General features: G+C 50.4%; 1 protein-coding gene across 3 annotated transcripts in view; it reads right to left on the reverse strand.

The window, feature by feature from the left end:
• Positions 1–18,940, reverse strand: part of Casz1 (castor zinc finger 1) — a 146,452-nt gene that overhangs the window by 113,146 nt on the left and 14,366 nt on the right. For all 3 annotated transcript variants that reach the window (XM_085690284.2, XM_048414881.3, XM_085690282.2), the window contains exon 2: positions 309–462. The gene's annotated coding sequence lies outside the window, so the exon portion shown is untranslated. The remainder of the gene's footprint in view (positions 1–308; positions 463–18,940) is intronic.

Below are 18,940 nucleotides of genomic sequence, written 5' to 3' on the forward strand. Positions count from 1 at the left end.
GATATCCACCCACTGCTGTACCCTTACAGTAACTTCGTTGGGAATCACTGGAAGGACTCTTCAAGGTCAATTGTATCAACGTCTTTGAAGAAACCAAGACCCAGAGGGGTGCAAGAAATAAGTCTGATGGCAAAGTCAAGGCTAAAATGCATGAGTGTTTCTGTGTGGCCCCTTTTCATCTATGGTACAGGTATATGAGCTACTGGGGCACAACCTTGTGAGAGAAGTGAGTCTAAGGACCCGAAGTGGCAACCTCCAACCGGCCAGCCTTCACTTCCCAGAGCATCATGGGAACCAGGAGAGTCTACCTTTGCATCCCAAGAGGCCAAGGTCCGAAGTCCATTCCAACGCACCACACTGGGGAGCTGCAAGTTCCCCCGGCGAAGGAGGAGTCAGTCGCCAGGCAGTTGGAGGGCAGGAGGGATGGAGAGGTTCTGCCTTCCCTCAGCAAGGTCTGTGTGCCTGTCGGAGAGGAGAAAGGGAAGCAGGTTAGGTTTCTGGGCGGGCAAGGTTTAGCTGATAAAGGCATTTGCCACCAAATCTGAGGACCTGCATTTACGATTCCACAAGTTGCCCTCAACCTCCACACCTGGACCATGGCATCAATGCACACGTGTGTGCGTGTGTGTGTGCACACATATACACACAAAGTAGTAAATATCATTTAAAAACATTTTTAAAAGATGATTAGATTACAACTGGAACCCACTGAGCAATAACACACAGAGGACAATGGGAAAGTTCCAGCGTGTGTGGCAACCAGTCAGTGAAGCAGGAGATTCTGGGGCCTGCCTTGCCGATCAGCAGATGGCACTGGCATGGTGCTTGCCATGCCTGACTCTGCAGCCAGGGTGCCCTTTGCACAATTATTAGCCAACTGCTATGAGCTGTCATACCTAATAAAAGAATTGAGCAGGAAAAACAATACTCGGCCAATCAGGTGCCACCCTGGGTAACAACAGAGGGATCACACCCAAGACTTGGTACCTGGGGTGGAAGGTCAGCCTGAGAATGGATCAAGTCACCAGATCAGAGCCATCCAACAGAACCAACCAATCCTGGATTCCTAGCCGCCAGCTCGCTCCAGGTTTCCCCTTGGCGAGCTCCAGGCTGTTCCCAGGACTGGTGTACAGCCGGTGGAAATCTTTAGAGAGAGAGTCAACAGGTATCTATCTCTGCATCTACCCAGGATGGTAGGTTAGATTTCGTCTCCACTTCCCCCTCTGCTCTGCTACAGTGCTATTTCATCTCATAGACAGGAAAGAGGGCGTGGACACACCCTCCAAGGAGGCCACCGGGAGAGACTCCTCTGTGATAGGTGCCGGGCCAAAAACAGTGGCCTAAAGAAAGTTGGAGCCCTACTACCGGCAACCTTTGTGTCAATTTAAGCAAATATTGTGGCGTTTCCATGGTGACTCCTGTTTTGAATATCCACTTCGCTCACTTTTTAAAGGGCTTTTCCTGTTTGCATTTCAACTTCAAACCTGTAAATATTTTCAGCCTTTTTAGGGAAAAAAGAAAGAGCCCATGCGCATGCAAACACAAGCAAGTACACAAGTTCTCAGGCGCGGCAGTCCAGCCTTGTGGACGTAAGATGTGGGACATGGAACTCTGAGGTCATTTATCCGCTCTCATCCCCACCCTGCAAATAGAACTGCCATTGGAGTTTCGGCCACCCTTCCTCCTTTCTGGGGGCTAGCAACACCCCATACATAGTGACTATGTGTCCTCCAAGTGGCCCATCCTGGACTGCATAGTCTGGTATGGAGCACACAGCAACTTGGGTTAGTTTTCTAACGACCTAGCCATCCAAGTCCCCAGGGGAGTCTCCCCCAGGGTGTGTGAGCCCCCTCCTCCCTTGACTCCCAAGGCTGGGCTGCGTAGAAGGGAGCTGACTCTCCAGAGTCCAGCTTCAGCACCGGACCCTTCTCTCTGCTGGAGCAAGGCGTCAGGACCAGCTCCCTAGGGAAAACTGGGATGGAAGGTGACCGAGAGCTAGGGGTGGATTCGCCTGGCTCCCATCCACCCTTCAGCATCACCAGGGTTAACAGTGTGCTTCCTGGTTTCCATGGATTCCTGCCAGGCCCCTAATGTGAGTTTCGTGTGATTTGGGGGAAGTGAATTTCCTTTGTTTTCCAGTTTGGGAATATTTTTTTCTTTAAAAAAGAGGAAAAAACACTTTAATGGGAACTTCAGGGCCACTGGGAGACTCTCTCCTTTGGGCTCTGAAACTCCCTTGCCTGTTAGTCCAGAATCTCCCAAAGCTCAGGCAACTTTTGGCCCCAGTCAGAAAGATGGTTGTGGGCCAGAGGAAGGGGACCTTGGATCATAGCTTGCACCCCAGATCACTCTCCTGTGGGGGTCTCCACCCCAGTACCCCATTACAGAGAGCCCCTCTAAGATTCAGACGCTAACTTCAGAGCTGACACACACCCCTTCCAGTCTCTCACTGGGACCTCCATGCTCCCTAGACAAGAGATCAGGAGAAATAGCCACCTTCTAGACTCCTAGAAGGAACCCAAAGACAAGTGTCCAGCCACATGCCAGAGGTGTTTCAGAGTCTATGCCCTGGTCAAAAAGGGTTCCAGTTAAGGGGGGAAAGGATATTCCAGACCCCAGAGGGCTTTTATTCTCTCCCAGACCACTGAAGGGCCAGCCCAGGAGTCAAGGGGCTAAAGAAGGGGTATGGCCAGGCTACCTTCTCCTCAATTTTTCCCATTCCTGCCATCCCTGCCCAGCCTCGCTAGGGCGGGCATGACCTTGGTCCAAGACTCCCCAACCAAGTGGCCTGACCCATTTAGCAAACCAAGGCATGGGCCCCACAGCCTTCCAAGCACTGAGGCCCTCCCCCGTCACAGCCCCAGGGCTGAGGCACAGATGTCCGTTGTTATGGGCAGAGCCTAATAGATGGCTAACCCGCTGACCCAGGTGAGAAGCCAAACACAGTGACAGACATAACCCTGGGCTGAAGATTTAGAAACAGGGGTCTGAGGCCGAGTTTGACGGTCCTCCTGGAGCCCGCTGGTCTACTAAAGACTTGGATTCCTCACACATCAACTGGAAGGACAAAGAAGAAAGCAGCAGGAGCCATCCTTTCTCCAACCCAACAGGCTCGGGCTAGCAAGAGAGGCAAGCAGGGATCCAGAAATGCTCCAGATCATAGCTTCCCTCTTCTTTAAGCCTCCTCAAGAGCCTTCTAGAACCTGTCCCAAAAGGACTCGTACAGCCCTCTGCTCTGTGCTCCTTGTATCCTTGCTCACAACACTAAACTCCATACAGAACTGCAGTAATTTGTTCACACGTCCTGTCTCTACCACTGAAGTCTTAACTCCTCAAGGGCAAAGCCCAGGTCTTAATTATCTTTGCGGCTCCGGCACTTAGCACAACAGCTGGCCCTCGGTGGGCGGCGTAAGTTTGGTGGAGCTGAACTAGTCCCTGGTTTCATGTCACAATCGGACGAGCCTGGTGCAGCTTCTCCCTCTCCTCCAGCAGAATACTTCCCTCTCTCACAGCCTGCCTGGCTCCCCTGAGCCTCAACCTGCCTGTTGACTTCTCTCTTCCCCCGTGGTCTCACTGAATTTACAACATGCAGCTTCTAAGGGACTTCTAGTTTCTTGAGCCTCTTCCAACTAATCCAAAAAGGACGAGCACCTACTATGTGCTAGGGAGGAGAGGGCACAGTGGGGGAGTGGCTTTCTCCCCCTGCCAACCAGCTCACAAGGACAAGTGGTAGTAGCTAACTAGATTAATTGGACAAGCACGGTGCCAAGCATTCTACACACAGGATCACGATGATTCTTTAGAACACAAAAGCGGGAACAGCATGGACCCCACGGATAGATTAGGAACAACGGTACAGAGATATGAAGTGACCAGTCAAAGGTCACATGGCTCACAGGTATGGAAGCCAGGCCAGGGCTGGTGACCCACCAAAAGTTCTCCCTCCTCGTGATCTCAGCACTCGCCCTGCCCAGTTTGAGTCCCCCTCTCGAGTCACACCTCTTCTGGTGTGGAGTCATCTCCTGCAGTACACCAGGGCTGCCAGAAAACACTTGGACCCCGCAGCCAAAGGCAACATCTGTGCTCAGGTTTTCTGGCCAGGTTTAAGAGTGGGAGGAGGGGTAGACCTATGAAAACACACCAGACAGGCAGAAGGGACACCTGGATGTAGCTGGCAAATGGGCTCTCTGCTAGAGACCAGCCTGCTGCTCTGTATGATGGGACGGACAGGGCCACGCTGTTTCAGGAGGTCCTGCGAGAATGGGGCAACTTCTGCTCCGCCTCTGGCAGGGACCACGGAGGATCTTTCACAGAGAGGCAGAAACTCCCGGCATTAGGACCTCCCACCATAATGAGCACCTGCCTGAGAGGCGTGGGCTTGGGGAGCAGGGTTAATGTACCCCTGTTTTTTATCTTAGGTGAGTGTGTACACTACAGGGAGGGAGGCCCCTATCGTCTCTTCAAAGGAGAGAAGGCAGGGCGAGGAGATGGCGGGGAGAGATCCACATATGCCAGGAGAGATGGTGGAGGATCCGCCAGGGTAGCGAGAGGACACAGCGCTAATGAACAGATTTCATAAGCCATCCGGAGAGAAAACAAAACACAGACATGCACATTGCCCAACTTCAGGGTTGTATGGAAAAGAAGAAAAAAAAACACAATAAAAAAATCCACATCTTAAATACAAAAATCCTACGTGATGTGTTGCGGCATGAAAGTGTTTTCCACTGCATTTTTCCTCTGTGATCTCACACAGCCTACGACGGGTCCGCCCAGCACGGTCGGTATTTGATGGTACACACTCAGAGCAAACACACACAATTAACCAAAACAAGGGCAGTAAATATTCAAATCACTCCAAACTGGCATCTTGCGGCTTCTCGTGACCTCTGGAGATGGTTGTGTTGGCTCCGAGAAGGGGCCCCTTTAGATGTTAGGAGGGGAGATAAAGGAGAACATGGTTCAGATAGGAGGAACCAGACCCAGCAGCCCACTCTGTGGCCCTTTCTATACTTAAGGGGCTACCCTGCTGAGAACAGGGGACAGGGAAGGAGCCCACGCGGCTCAGAGTCCTTTCTGCATAGTGCTCCCCCCACTGTTACAGTATGTCTCCTTTTTGTCTCACCCCTCCCCCTTTTAATTGTTGGATGAATTTACAGAGCAGCGTGCCAAAAACAATCAACTCTAGGGAACAGAGTCATACAAAAAAGGGCGTGTCGCCAGAGGGAGACGGATATCCATGGAAACCACCACCTTTCACAGAGGCCTAGGTGAAGCTTGGGTGAGGTGGACCAGGTGGAGAAGTCTGCTCCTCCCAGAGCACAGCCTTAGAGAAGACTGGAGTTGCTGACACACTGATGTAGCCAGATACAGTGGGGAGAGTCGGGAAATGAAGTCAACCAGATAGCACGTCAATCTGTTTGCACACACACACACACACACACACACACACACACACACACTACTATGCCACTGTGCCAGGTCACTGGGCAACAGGCAACAGGGGCTAAGGGCACAAGCTTTGGAACCAGATTGCCCAAGTATAAATGCAAGCATGGGTACTCCTGAGCTCTGTGGCCCTGGAAAAAATGACTCTGACCTCTCTTTGTCTCAGTTTCTCCATCATAAGACACTGTTCTAAGAAAAGTGCCCAGCCCACGAAAGAGTTGTTAAATCACAAAGAGAAGGGGTGGGCGAGAGGGCTCCTAGACTCTGCTCCAAGGAAGGGAAAAAATAATTGTTGTTCACATGATTATGCACTGTGTACTTGGGATTTTAAAACACCATTATACACAATCATCCCAAGAACTCAATGAGGTAGATGTTAATCTCACCGGGAGAGTTGAGAAGCTAAGACTCAGAGAGGGCTGGGACACACCCCAGGTCACACGCAAGCAGAAGCAATCGAACTCAGAGCTACTGCACAGGGGTAGGCTGAGGTGAGGGGTGGAGGGCAGGCAAGGGAGGGAGGCCCAGGTCCTGGAGGCCCTCTCCAAACTGACTTGGGTAGATTCACAGTGGCCCAGGATGGTTTTCCCAGGCGACAAAAATGAACAACTCCTCTGTGCCACTGACTGCTGGCAGAAGAGACGGACCAGTTGACAGGACTGGGTACCCACATTCCTCAGGAGTTCCTATCCAAGGCCGACCCCATGAGGCCAGTGCCATCTTCTGAACCCTCTCTGGGTCCAGTTGGCATCTGCAGAATCAGCAGAGCTCTGGAGAGAAAATGATAAGAACAGGGCAACCTCCCTCCCCACAATCGACTCAAACGGCCTGGGAGAGGTCCCGCTTCCAAGTTAGATCACACGGAGAACCTGAGTTCGACCTTCCTGGAACCCAGACAGATCCGTGGGAGGTACAGGGCACAGGCAAGGGGAGCCTAAAGGGGCAGAGGTCTCCCCCATTGAAACCTAGCCCCAGAGGGTCCTGCAGGGCAAGTTGGAGGCACAAACTGTCTGCCCTGTTTTGTCCCCACCCTTGCTGAAGACCAGGCTTGGTGGCTCAGCCTTTCTACCATCGACCACCCAAACTCATTCAGATATTTCCCCTCACTTGCTTTTTAAAAAAAATTTAATGTTCTCTATAATTCATCCATCCCAGAAGATAATCGATAGAGCCCGTAATGAAAATCTGAGCCATATTTTATGATCCGCTGCAAGCAGAAAGGGCCACATCAGCAGGTCCGGTTTTGGCTTTCCCTATCTGTCTTGCCTGCTGCCCGGGGATTGCTTGCCCTGCGAGCCCTGCCCACAGCCCTCCACCCAGAGCTCACACAAGCAGGGCCACGACCCTACTGACCATCACCCTAATGGTCGGTCACTCGGCCGGAAAGTCACAGGACAGTCACAGGCCTTCCTGGAGGGGCCCCCAACATGGAGCCCCCGCACCCCTCTCCTGGAAGCTCACAACACCTTTCAACACCTTTAGTCAGTGTCCTTCTGGAAGTCCCAACATTTTCACAGGTGGCATTTCCCACCAAGAGAGACGGCTACAGGTCTAGGGAGATGACTCAGTTGGCAAGTCCTTGCTGTGTAAGCATGGTGACCTGATTCAGACCCACACTCAAGCCAGGTATGTCGGTGCAGATTGTAGCAGATGTACAATCCCGGCACTGGGGTCGCGGGGGGGGGGGGTAGGGACAGGCAGATATGGGGGGCTTGCTGGTCAGCCAGCCTAGCCAACCTGTGAGCCCTAGATTCTGCAAAACACCCTGCCTCAAAAATTAAGGTGGAAGCAAAAGAGAAAGTCAGTATCTAGTCTCCACACACATGAACACAGGCACATGTTCACACACATTAATGTGCACATGTACACACATACATGAATACACATGAACATACATGTGTGCATACATATGAACACATACACTACATAGAAAGTGGAAGGAGGTAAGGGAGGGGAGAGGGAGAGAGGGGAGAATGAAGGCAGGTTGCCTCTCTTTTCCTGGCCTTTAAAGTATGTCTTGGACCTTCTGGTCAGTGAGTGGACATTATCGCTCATTGTTACTATCTCCAGCACGTCCTTCCTGTCTCTCTTGTCTCCTGTGGACCAGCCAGGCAGAGGGAAGCAGGGACACTGAGAAGAGCAGTCTCCACAGGGCACTTGACTCTGGTTGTGGCACCTCCTACTTAGAAGCCAATCAGCAGACACTATGTTCTTCCCAGAATCCCTCACTGCCAAGAACCAATCAGAGAATGACATGGGGAGATAGCACAGTGCTAGGAATGGGTGACTCCAGCAGATCTAATTAGAGTCCAGAGAAAGAGAAAGCTCAAGCCAATAAGAAGAGCGGGCTTAGCCGGGCATGATGGTGCTCGCCTTTAATCCCAGCACTCAGGAGGCAGAGTGAGTTCAAGGCTAGCCTGGTCTACAGAGCAAGTTCCAGAACAGTCTTGGCTTGAAAAACTCTGTCTTGAAAAACCAAAAATAGAAAAAGAAAAAGAAAGAGTGGGCTTCAGCCATGTGATGGACTACTACACAGCCAGAAGGACAAGCTTTTAAACCAGACCTGGGGAAAAGTTTAATAGCACTATTCTGAAGGCTGCCTAGCAGAACTTCTGGCACTGCCCAATATGGCAGTCTCTGGACATGTGTGGCTTCCAGGCACTTGGAATAGGGTGAATAGGGCTAAGAAACTAAATTTTTAATTTTATTTAACTTTAATTAATTTACATTTAAATAGCCACATGTGACCAGAGAGTAACTGTATTGAACAAGACAGGTTTAGAGGAATAATTTCATTGATGTAAAAATAGCTTTTCTTAATAAAAAATTAAAAACCCTTTTATCCCAATGCAACAGGAATAACCATTATTAACTATAATAGCAGTTAATATTTAAATGTGCTGCAGCATGCCGGGCTCAGTGGTAAGCATTTCAGATGGGTTGGCATGTGGAATCCTAACCAAATTTACTGTTACCATTACTGCCAGTTTACAGATGAAGAAACTAAGGCTGAGACACACCAAGCCATATTCCGATGTCACACTGCTGTGGTAAGTGAGGCTGAGACACACCAAGCCATATCCCCGTGTCACACTGCCGTGGTCAGTGAGGCTGAGACACTCCAAGCCATATCCCCGTGTCACACTGCCGTGGTCAGTGAGGCTGAGACATGCCAAGTCATTTGCCCCGTGTCACACTTGCCGTGGTCAGTGAGGCTGAGACACGCCAAGCCACATCCCCGTGTCACACTGCCGTGGTCAGTGAAGTCTTGACACTTCCCTAACATACTTTTAGCTATACCCTGCCTAGTTTTTGAGTTAGTATTTTATATTAAAAAATACTTACTCACAAGCATAAATTTACTAATGAAGAGAATGCATTTTTAGGGATTTACTTTTATTTAATGTGTATGAGTGTTTTGCCTGTCTACATGTGTGTGCTTAACCACGTGCATGCCTGGTGCCCAAGAAGAGGATGGCAGATCCCTGGAATTGGGAGTTCCAGACCATTGTAAGCTGCCTTATGGGTGCTGGAAACCAAATCCCTGACCTCTGGAAGAGCAGCAGTGTTATTATCCCTTGAGTATATCTCTCCAGCACCACCCCCAATTTTTTAAAATTTAATTTAATTTTTTATTTACTTTGGTGTTTTTCGAAACAAGGTTTCTCTGTGTAATGTACTAGCTGTCCTAAAACTTCTTTGTGGACCAGGCTGATCTGGAACTCACAGAGATTCACCTATGGCTGCCTCCTAAGTGCTGGTACTAAAGGTATGTGCCACCACCTCTTGGCCAAAAATGTATTTTAAAATACCCTAAAAGGAAGCAGTGCCCTTTCCCTAGTAGCAAAGATGTAAAGACATTACTGAAGTGCTTGGTTCGTAACTCAGCTGGAAAGAAACTCAGTAGAGAAAGAAACTGAGCTTGAGACTCCCTGTGTCCCCCAGGCCCTCGCTGCTCCGTGTCCTGTGTCAGCAGCACCTTCATTGATGCTGGCCTAAGATCTCCCAGGCACCAGATGGCTGGAGAAACCCTTCTCACCCCTCTGGTGGGTTCAGAGCAGGGCCCTAGCACTTTGGGGATCCTGGCCAGATCCCCGACGCAAAAGAGGCAGAGGCTGACTAGGAAAGCCTGCATTCACGTCTCACGTTGGATTCCGGCTTCCCACCTCCTCACGAACACAGGGCGGGCCCAGGCTGGGATCGCTATGTTAGAGGCAAGGATATGGACAGACTTATTTTTCCCAGGAGGGACAGCCATTATCCCTATTCACCTGCTCTTGGGCTTGGTTCAGAATGAGGGGGCAAAGAAAATCCCTCTCAAAACCAAAAGACTGAGCCAAAAATCAAAACAGACTCAAGGAAATTCCCAGTTGTATTTGTTTGTTTTCCAGGACACCAACCTGGGACAGGGGCTACAAAGCGACAGCCCCACTTGGTCTGGATTTGATTTTGGCTTCCCCTCCTGGAGATGCACAGATTGGTACGTGTGTAGACGGGAGGGGTGAGGATAAGTGTCCTTATTTAGAAGTTGTTATTGTTATGTATTTCTGGTTCCTGCTGTCTGGGGTTCTCTGTCATTTCCAATCTACCCTAAGTTCCCCTTGAATTCATATATTTATTTTTTTGGGCCGGTTTCAGGTGCTTCTAGCTTATCAAACAATCAACCCTGAGAGGCACGCTGGGTGTTTCCAGAAATTACATCACAAAAATCATGCAATTAAAGTGTAAGGGGAGGAAAAAAAAAACAGAGCTGTTGCTTAATTTCGTATTTTAATTAGCGACTTATTGTAAACGTAGACTTTTAAAATGGAGGCGCCTAAGCAAAGCCAGTAAACAAGGTTTTCTAATGAATTAATTTCACCTCCTCCTCCTCCTCACCAACGCAACTATCGCTCTCCAGATTTGCCCTGTCCTGGCTTTTGTCTTCTATTCCATGTCTTGATCTTTGCTCAACCAAACATCAGAAAAACAACCTCCAACTAAAATTGGGAAGTCTAGTACCGTGGAAGCCCAAGGGAGTCCTGGCCAATAAGTTAATAACCTTGACCTTGAAGAAGTTGACTGTGAACCCAGCACGAAAGTGGATGCTACATCTCTTTATAACTGACTCTCAGGGGACCCCTGTATTCCTCTCAGGGCACAGACCTCCAAAGGGGACAGAGAGGAAAACTGGGAACTGTGATGACTGAGGCAAGGAGGAAGAGGGGAGGAGCCGAGCAAGAGGCACCTGAATCCCAGCAGTGAGGAGAGGAGACCTAGAGAGAAAGACCGTGCTGTTGTGAAACCTGCTGGCTGCCTAGAGGAGGAGAAGGGGCACGGGGGAAGGGGGAGGCCATCTGTGGCCATGAAGAAATTCTGCAAGAGAAGATTCTGTCTAGGTCAGTTCAGAGAAATGACACAGCCATCTTCCACTGCTCAAGCACCTCCAGGGATCTCCAAGCTTTCCTCTTTCTGACCTCTCAGCTTGGGAGCCTCTTGTGGGCCTCCCTGTTCAAGGAATAGAGCAGGCTAAGGCCTCAGTGTCCTTGCTCGCTGAAGAGCAGCATGAGCCTTCCTATTACCCCAGGGACTTGGCCAGATAAAGGACACAGTGGACTAAAGCATGAGGCCTCCCTGGCATTGTCACCTCCCAAACCAACGCAGAAACACCCCTGAGACTTGGCTGTGATCTAGGGACCTAGGCCTGGCCTGGGCATTTGGTGTCCCAACCGAGCTTCACTGTGGCCACAGTGCTTCGAGCTGAGGAACCGCGATGGAGGACTCAGCAGGGATGTTGTTCATTTTTTCTCTCAGCCGTCTCTCTTTAAACTGGGCCCTCTTGCCTGATACATCCACATTCCCAGGGACAGTAGATGGCCTTGTGATCACAGTGGTGTGGGGGTTGGGAGCCATCCAGACCCCTACACACTAAGAGTCCCCATAAAAGGAAGGAGGGGAGGAAGGAAGAACCAAAGAGAGGAAGGGGCTGGACCCAGTGTCATTGCTCACAGGTTAGGAACACAGACCCAACCCAATGACAGACCTGCTGGATTGAGCTTCAATCATAAAGGAAAGCTCCCATCAAACGCAGGCTGGGCATGGCTGTACCCCAAGATTAGGGATTTGGAAGCCCATCTGAAGAAGCTGGCCCTGGGAAGACAGCAACAGGATTTAACACCTTATCCTGGCTGTCTGGTAAACACCCTGTGCCTTGCCTACACTCCACTCGGCAGCTGGCGCTCCTCAGGTGTGTCGGCGGCGACGATGGGCAGGTAGAGACAGCCGTAGGCAGAGACAGGAAGGGGGGAGAAGGGGCTGAGGGGTGGAGGTTGGGTGGGGCTGGCCTGTGAGGATGGGATGGGAGGCAGCCAAGCCAGACAGTCCATGAGACAGCTGACAGGTGCAGGAAAGGGGATGAGGGAAAAGGGGGGAGGTTTGTCAGGGGGTTAGAACACTGGGGCATACCGCTGCTATACCCGGGCGGGGGGCGGGGGGGAGGAAGTGCTTCCTGAGTGGAAGGAGAGGAAGAGAAGAGTCTTGTGGGTGAACGATCTTGGAGTCTAACCCCGTTTCTAGATTAAAGTAGAAACTAGGGTAACCCTGGGCGCTAGACCACAGGCTCGCCCAAATCACAGAGATCCAGTAGAACAACAGTTGGCTGGCGCCCTATAACACGCCTGTCCCCATCTCTACATACATACATACATACCCTAGGCTCCAAGGTCAAATCAATCAGAATAGAGGGTCCTTCTATTTTTGGAGGGTGCCAAGGAAGAAGGACGTGGGGGAACGGCACTGAAGCAGGTGAGAGGGACCTCAAGCTTCCAGGGCTGGCCTGGGAATGGTTAAGAGTAGACAGGTAGAAAAGAGGTGCCGGAAGGTCCTGGGCATTCTTAGGGAAGACCACCATAGCTCCGACTCCAGCCCAGAGGCCAAGTTAAGAGATTTGGCAGATGCCTATGCCCAGGCCAGGCACTCCTGGTGCCACCTGCAACACCAGGCCCAGCAGGGTACCCCACTAATCCTCTTTCCTCTTCCGTCTGCTCCCTGAGTAATTACAGTTTTGGGTTGAAATCTCCTTGGAGTGTAACCCCCTGCCTGATGCCCTGTCTAAATCCTTGGGTACACAGCAGGGCATCTTCCCTGTCTCAGAGAACTATAGAACATTTCCAAGCTAAACAACACACCCCCACTTTCAAATCTCCTCACTGTTTTCTCCTTTTGGCCATACGCTTACTAGCCCTGGCCTTGGCTCCTTCAAGCTGGGAAGCCCCTGCTGTCGTGTTCCTCAGCTGTTGGCTCAGGGTCCCCTGCGTGTGCTGGTGAGGAGAGGAGGAGGATCCTGGCCCACTATACACCTTGTATCCTGCACATTCTAAATCCTGCTATCCCCAGGAATCCATCCCCAGTCTCATCAGTTCGAAAGAACCCCAAAGAGGACAAGATGGAGAGGGTTTCTGCATTACTGTCCCTAGGGGGAATGCCAGCATTGCTACTGGAGGTTAACTGACCCTTAGATGTATCCCACCACTTAAGTCAGCGTGAGCCCTCCCTGCTCCAGAGCTGATCCTGCAGATTAGCTGCCAGGAGAAGCCAGGGGCCTTTCCTGTCCTGCCCTTCTTGGCTCCAATGCCAACTCTGCAGTCAAGACCATCTTAAGGGTTTTATGCAGCGAGAACAAGGTCTTTGACAGATCCCTCCAGTCTCTTCCACTCTGGCCTAGCCAATGTCAGCATCGAATCTTCTCCTTAAGTGCACCTACCATTGAGAGTATGCATACACACACACACACACACACACACACACACACACACACACACACCCCACCCAGCTAAGGGAGAAAGAAATATACTAGAACACCCCCCTCCCACACAGAATGATCCAGGGTTGGGGCTGGAAACAAACAAGCTCAACTCACTTTTCCCCTGCACCGGGCAGGTGTCCAGAAAACCCTGGGCAATACACCTTACCGACTCCACCAGACACTAGAACACTTGTTCGGTTCCCTACGTTTGGGAAGTGGGTCCCCAGAGCATCCCTTTGGGCCATTGCTGCTGATAATTTTTCAGAGATAAACAAACCGGTTTGGATAAAACAAGATCCAACCTGAATTCTTCATCCAAAATTCAAGATGAACCTAACCTTCCACCCTTTTCCTTTTCCTCTACCTACCTCTGGTTCCCTGAAATACAGGCCACTTGACTTTAAAAAAAAAAAAAGAATTAACCCTTTTTGGTTTATAGACACCACCACATCTGGGTATGGCTAGTCATTTGAACCCACTTGAAAGGATCCTGGCTCACTGAGAAAGTCCTGCCTACTTTCTCACGTTGGCCTGGACTGGAAGAAAGAATAACGAAGGACAGATATGTCTATCAACCTCTGTCTGGTTGGCTTGTAGCTTATATCTTTCTCTGGTTGTTTTTAGACTCCAAATTCCAATGGTTCCTTTCCCTAAAATCTACAGTCTCTTTCTAGAAGGTGAGTGTGATCTGGACAACTGTTCTACCTGTCATGTCCAGGCAAAACAGAAGTTGCTCCCTACCCTGGGGTTCACCAGGCTAATCCAGGCCAATGTCAGGACAGGAAGGAAGCCAAAGGACCAAGAGGAAAGACATCGATCTGAGATCTGTGGTCACACGTATCTCCCTACCCACTCAGTGTGTGATGTACCTGCCTACGCCCACAGTCTTTCATGCCTGGCACACCCTCACCCACCACCCTGTCCCACCCAGTCAGGCACCTGAGTGGCCCCGGCCTCTCTAAACAGGGCTCTCTACTTTCTGTCTTCAGTTAGTCTGGAACCTCTGCCAGGGCTCCGGCCTCCAAAGTCCCCATCAGTGGGGTCTGCTCAGTCCCTGTAGCTAATTTACACCCGTCAGGATTTAAAATAGCTGAGGCATAAATGAAAAGTCCAATTTCTTCAAATTTGCATTGTAAAACCATCCTTCAACTTCCTTGAAATAAATTTTACTATTTTATTAGTGCAAACAAAATGGTAATAAAACACTAATACAGCGTCTTGTATCCAGGGGAAGAGCTAAAATTAACATAGAGCGAGCAGTGTTTGCTATTACATTCAATTACCTTTTTACTTGAGATTTACATTCTCATCCCCTTAATCTCCATAGTAGTGGCTTCAAAATCATTCCTCCCAGGCTCTGCCCTTCCCGAACCCCCACAGCTGGAAGCCAGGCCTCCCTCCCAGATGGTGCTCACCCTGGGCATGGAGCCTGCCCCTTTCTCCACAGCTGCCACTTGTCACAAGGTCCCACTCCTCTCCCCTGCTCATAATTTTCTCACATCTCAGCCTCTCAGTACAAGGCAAGTTCGAACCAAAGGGCTCTGACCCGAGGCACAGGCAGACACGTGCTTATCATTGAGCAGGTGCACAGGGCACAGGCCAGGGGCATTGCCCGCCGAGTCTGCTAGAGGTTCCGCCTGGTACAAAACAGAGGCAGGCGGGAGCTCCTGGGAGCTCAGGGGAAACTGCCATCTCTGGTTTGACAGGTTGTGGGAGAGGACTTGCTACATGGCACAGCTGGGGACTCTGGAGGGTGGCAGGAAGTGCCAGTCGTGCTGAAGTGGGAAGAAAGGAAGGGACCGCCGGTCTAGCCCTTCATTCGACTCCCTGTGGATGAAGTTCGGGTCTTAGGATATGGCTGTTAGCCAGTGCCTGTGGGAACTAGAAACCGCCTTAGGAGTCTCCCCATCTAGGGATCTTCCTTCAAAAGATATATTCCCTAAAGCCGAGGACCAGTCTCCCCTTCTCTCGATAACCACCGTGAAATTCCATCCCCACGTGGAGCTGGTCAGCTTTGCTCCAAGCCACTGGGGGAGATTCCCCAAAGGCTGGATTCCAAAACTGTCACAGACGAGCTAAGGGCCGAAGGCACACAGTCGTCCCTCCCCGAGTCTCCATTCTTTCATCTGTACAAAGGCTATGATCCCTGAGCTCCCTCTCTGGAGATCACAACGACCAAAAGACCAAGTGGGCACAGTAAGGGCCACGTGAGCCTCACAGTCCCACTGGCAATCCTTCCTGAGCCCACACTAAGTGTGTGGTGTTGGGGGCCTAACCAGGGCCACAGACACAGGCCACTGTACTGACTCCCGGGCAAGGATACCGTTGGCCTCTGACTTCACCTTGAGCCACAGCCTTTCTTTCCGTGTTCAGTCTCTGGAAAAGGCCCCAGAGTATTCCTGCACTACCTCCAGCACTAAAATGGAAACCAGGCCAGCCACTCGGCCCAGGACCCAGGCCGCCTCCTAGGAGCATTTAGAGAGCAGGGCCGGGGAAGGCAAAGTGATACTTGAAGAAAAGGGTTGTAGCTCTGTCGCTTCCATTTTCACCCACCCAGCTTTTACAGCAGGGGTGGGAGTGGGGGAGGGAAGAAGTCAAAATTAAAGGGACACACGCACCTGCATAGTCATCTACACGGGCAGAGATTCACTTACGCACATGACACAATCACACACAGCCTCCTATAGAAATCACACACAGTCACACACCTCACTTACACACACAGTCCCAATCACGTGTGCCATTGCTCACGTATACCACACAGTCGCCATAGTCAGTCATTTATACAATAATCTCATACCGTGATCCACACGTCCCACAGGCAAGCAGCCACATACACACCACCACCCACACGAGCGCCATCTCTTTACACACTCCCTAAACTGACGCCTAATCTCCCATACGCAATAACACTCTAACCCCCCGCCGCCCCAATTCCCAATTCTCTCACTCTTACGGAGGACACTGGGCAGAAGGTTCCAGTGTCCTTAAACGGATGGGTGGAGAGATGGCTCGGTGGTTAAGAGCACTGACTGCTCTTCCAGAACACCTAGGTTTGATACCCAGCAGCCACATGGCAGCTCACAGCCATTTGTAACTCCAGTTTCAGGGGATCCAATGCCCTCCTCTGATCTCTCTAGGCACCAGGATACATACAATTCACATCCATACATTCAGGAAACACTCATACACATAAAATAAAAATAAATAAAATTTCAAAAATAAATAAAATAAGGCCACATGGGGCCTGACTCTGATCTACATGGTATTTGAGATTTCAACTGCTAGATTATCAGAGACTCCAGGAAGAGTCGTGTGTGTGTGTGTGTGTGTGTGTGTGTGTGTGTGTGCAGGTAGTACATGTATGTAAAGGTACACATACTCTAGTATTTACAGAGGCCAGAGCTCAATGTTCTACATCTTCCTTTATCTATCTATATTTGCCGTATTTGTGGGACAAGGTCTCTCGCTGAACGCGGAGATAGCCAGTTTGGCTGGCTGGCTACAGAACCCCTAGGGTCTACTTTCCCAGCAATGGGGTTACAGGTACACACTGCCAGGACCAGCTTTTTACCAGTTCTGGAGATCTGAACTCAGGATCTCACACTTTCAAGGCAAGAGCTCTTTCTACTGAGCCATCTCCCTGGCTCTCAGGAAGAGAAAGCCTAGCCAGAAGTGAGGGCCCAGGCTACTGACTGCTAGGCATGATGGGTCAGAACATCAGCCACCATGGGGTCATCTTTGCTCATCCAGCTGGTGCCTCAGTCTTTCTAGCTGGGTCCCTCAAGCCACCCCTGCGTCAAGTAACCCTAATCATCTTCCCTGGCCCACAGCGGGAAGCAGGCCCGTGCGTGGATGCTGCACCGGGAGCTGTACTCATTCCAACTGGCCTTCTACATTTTTTCCTTCTTTTTTCCCCTCCCCACCCGTGAAACAAAGAAAGTTTGTTGTCAAGGTATAGACCTTTCTTGGGCCTTGTCCGAGTTTCTGCCTTGTTTTTTTTCTCCCTTCTCCCTCACCTCCACCCTGCCTTTCCCTACCTCCCCACCTTGAATAAATAAAGCACCCAAAGCTGGCACCAGCTGGTAAAGTACAAACTATCTCATAATTTTCTCATTTTTTTTTCACACACTGGCCCAGGGTTTTGGGCAAAGGACAAAAGCTATTGTTGAGGAGTACAACGCGGAGTTCTGAGTCACCGATCCGCCTCGGCTTCCAGAGAGCTCATAGGTCTGTTGGGCTGGCAGAGCCAGTGAGCTCAGAGCCCTGCGGGGGCCGTGGGTGCAGGCGCCCTCTTGGGGTGCGGCCCCGCCCCCCACCCTTGCCAGGGCTCCCCGCTGGGCTGGCACTTCTGCTTTGTTGGCTGTTAATCATAGGGGGAATTTAAATAAAATGTTATGAAATAAAAAACAAATCAGCCAGAGTTCCACCTCCCTAATGCCGTAATTTTCATCCAGGGGACATCTTTCAGGCTTTACAGAGTTTCTGTGGTGGCCATCTTAACACTGGACATTCAGGGCTATTTTCTCCGATACAATAAATATCTTCTCATGTTTCAAAATCATTCTCCTGATAGCTATTTGTATAGGGAAGGCAGGGTTTACTCACTGTGTTATGGGCGGACAGATAGGATGACACAGGAGAATATCCTTAAATCGGATCATTTATCCACAAGGTCTAAACCCAGGCTGGGGGCTTTGCCTGAGTGACCCAGATCACCTCGGTCACAGGTGCCTGGCCTTGGAGCGTGAACCTGGAAGATGGGCAGGAACCCCACCCAAACCTTGCCCAACCTGAGCCAGGCCCCAAACTCCCCTTCCCTTGCACTGGGAGAGACAAAGGCTCCTGCAATGGCCCTCATCCTCCAGCCGACCTTCACCCCCACAAGCTACACTCCCTCTTTATAAAGCACCCTGGCAGCAAAAGGCCCATGACAAGGCTCGGCTCTCCGTTTTTATATCTGAATATCTCAAAGCACTTAGCTAAGACTTTCATTTTCCCATTACCCCAAGGAGAGAAGGTCATTCGGGAAAACGGTACAAATATGCCCATTTGTCAAAAGCAAAGGGGAAGAGAGTTAAAAGGAACACTCTACCAGTTAAGTGAGCAGGCAGAAGTAACCCAGGAGAACACACGGGGTCCTGCTTGCCTGCCCATTGGACTGGCATCTTTCTCTAGAGTCTGCAACTGATAAAATGGCTGGGGATCAAGCATGGGTTCCCATTTTGCAGACAATCAATCCCCTCTGGCCTCAGCTCAGGAGACCCTCATCTAGGGTCTCAACTTAGGCCATAATGTCTAAAGATCATAATTACGTAAAATATGCACTATATAAATGTACACAGTGATCAAAGGGAAAAATACTGGATGGAAATACAGTAGGTGTTTAAGAAGAGTCTGTTGTAATAATTAAGTTCGGGGTAAATTTTTCTTTCCTTTTACCTCTTTTAAAACTTTGTGTAAGATGTGGTTCCACATTTCCCAGGGCTTGGGGGAACGCATTTCACAGTCAGATCCACCTTGGTTCAAAACCGTGACCAGGCATGGTGGGGATACACACCTATAATCCTCGCACTCAGGAGGCTAAGGCAGGAGGATCGATGCAGAGTTCAAGTCCAGCCTGAGCTACAAATTGAGGCCCTATCTAAATAAAAGCAAAACCAAACAAACGACAACAATCAACTGGCCCTCTTTAATTGAGTTCCGTGA

The sequence above is a fragment of the Myodes glareolus genome, chromosome 6 (assembly GCF_982192425.1).
Source record: "Myodes glareolus chromosome 6, mMyoGla1.1, whole genome shotgun sequence".
In the NCBI taxonomy this organism is placed as follows: Eukaryota; Metazoa; Chordata; class Mammalia; order Rodentia; family Cricetidae; genus Myodes; species Myodes glareolus.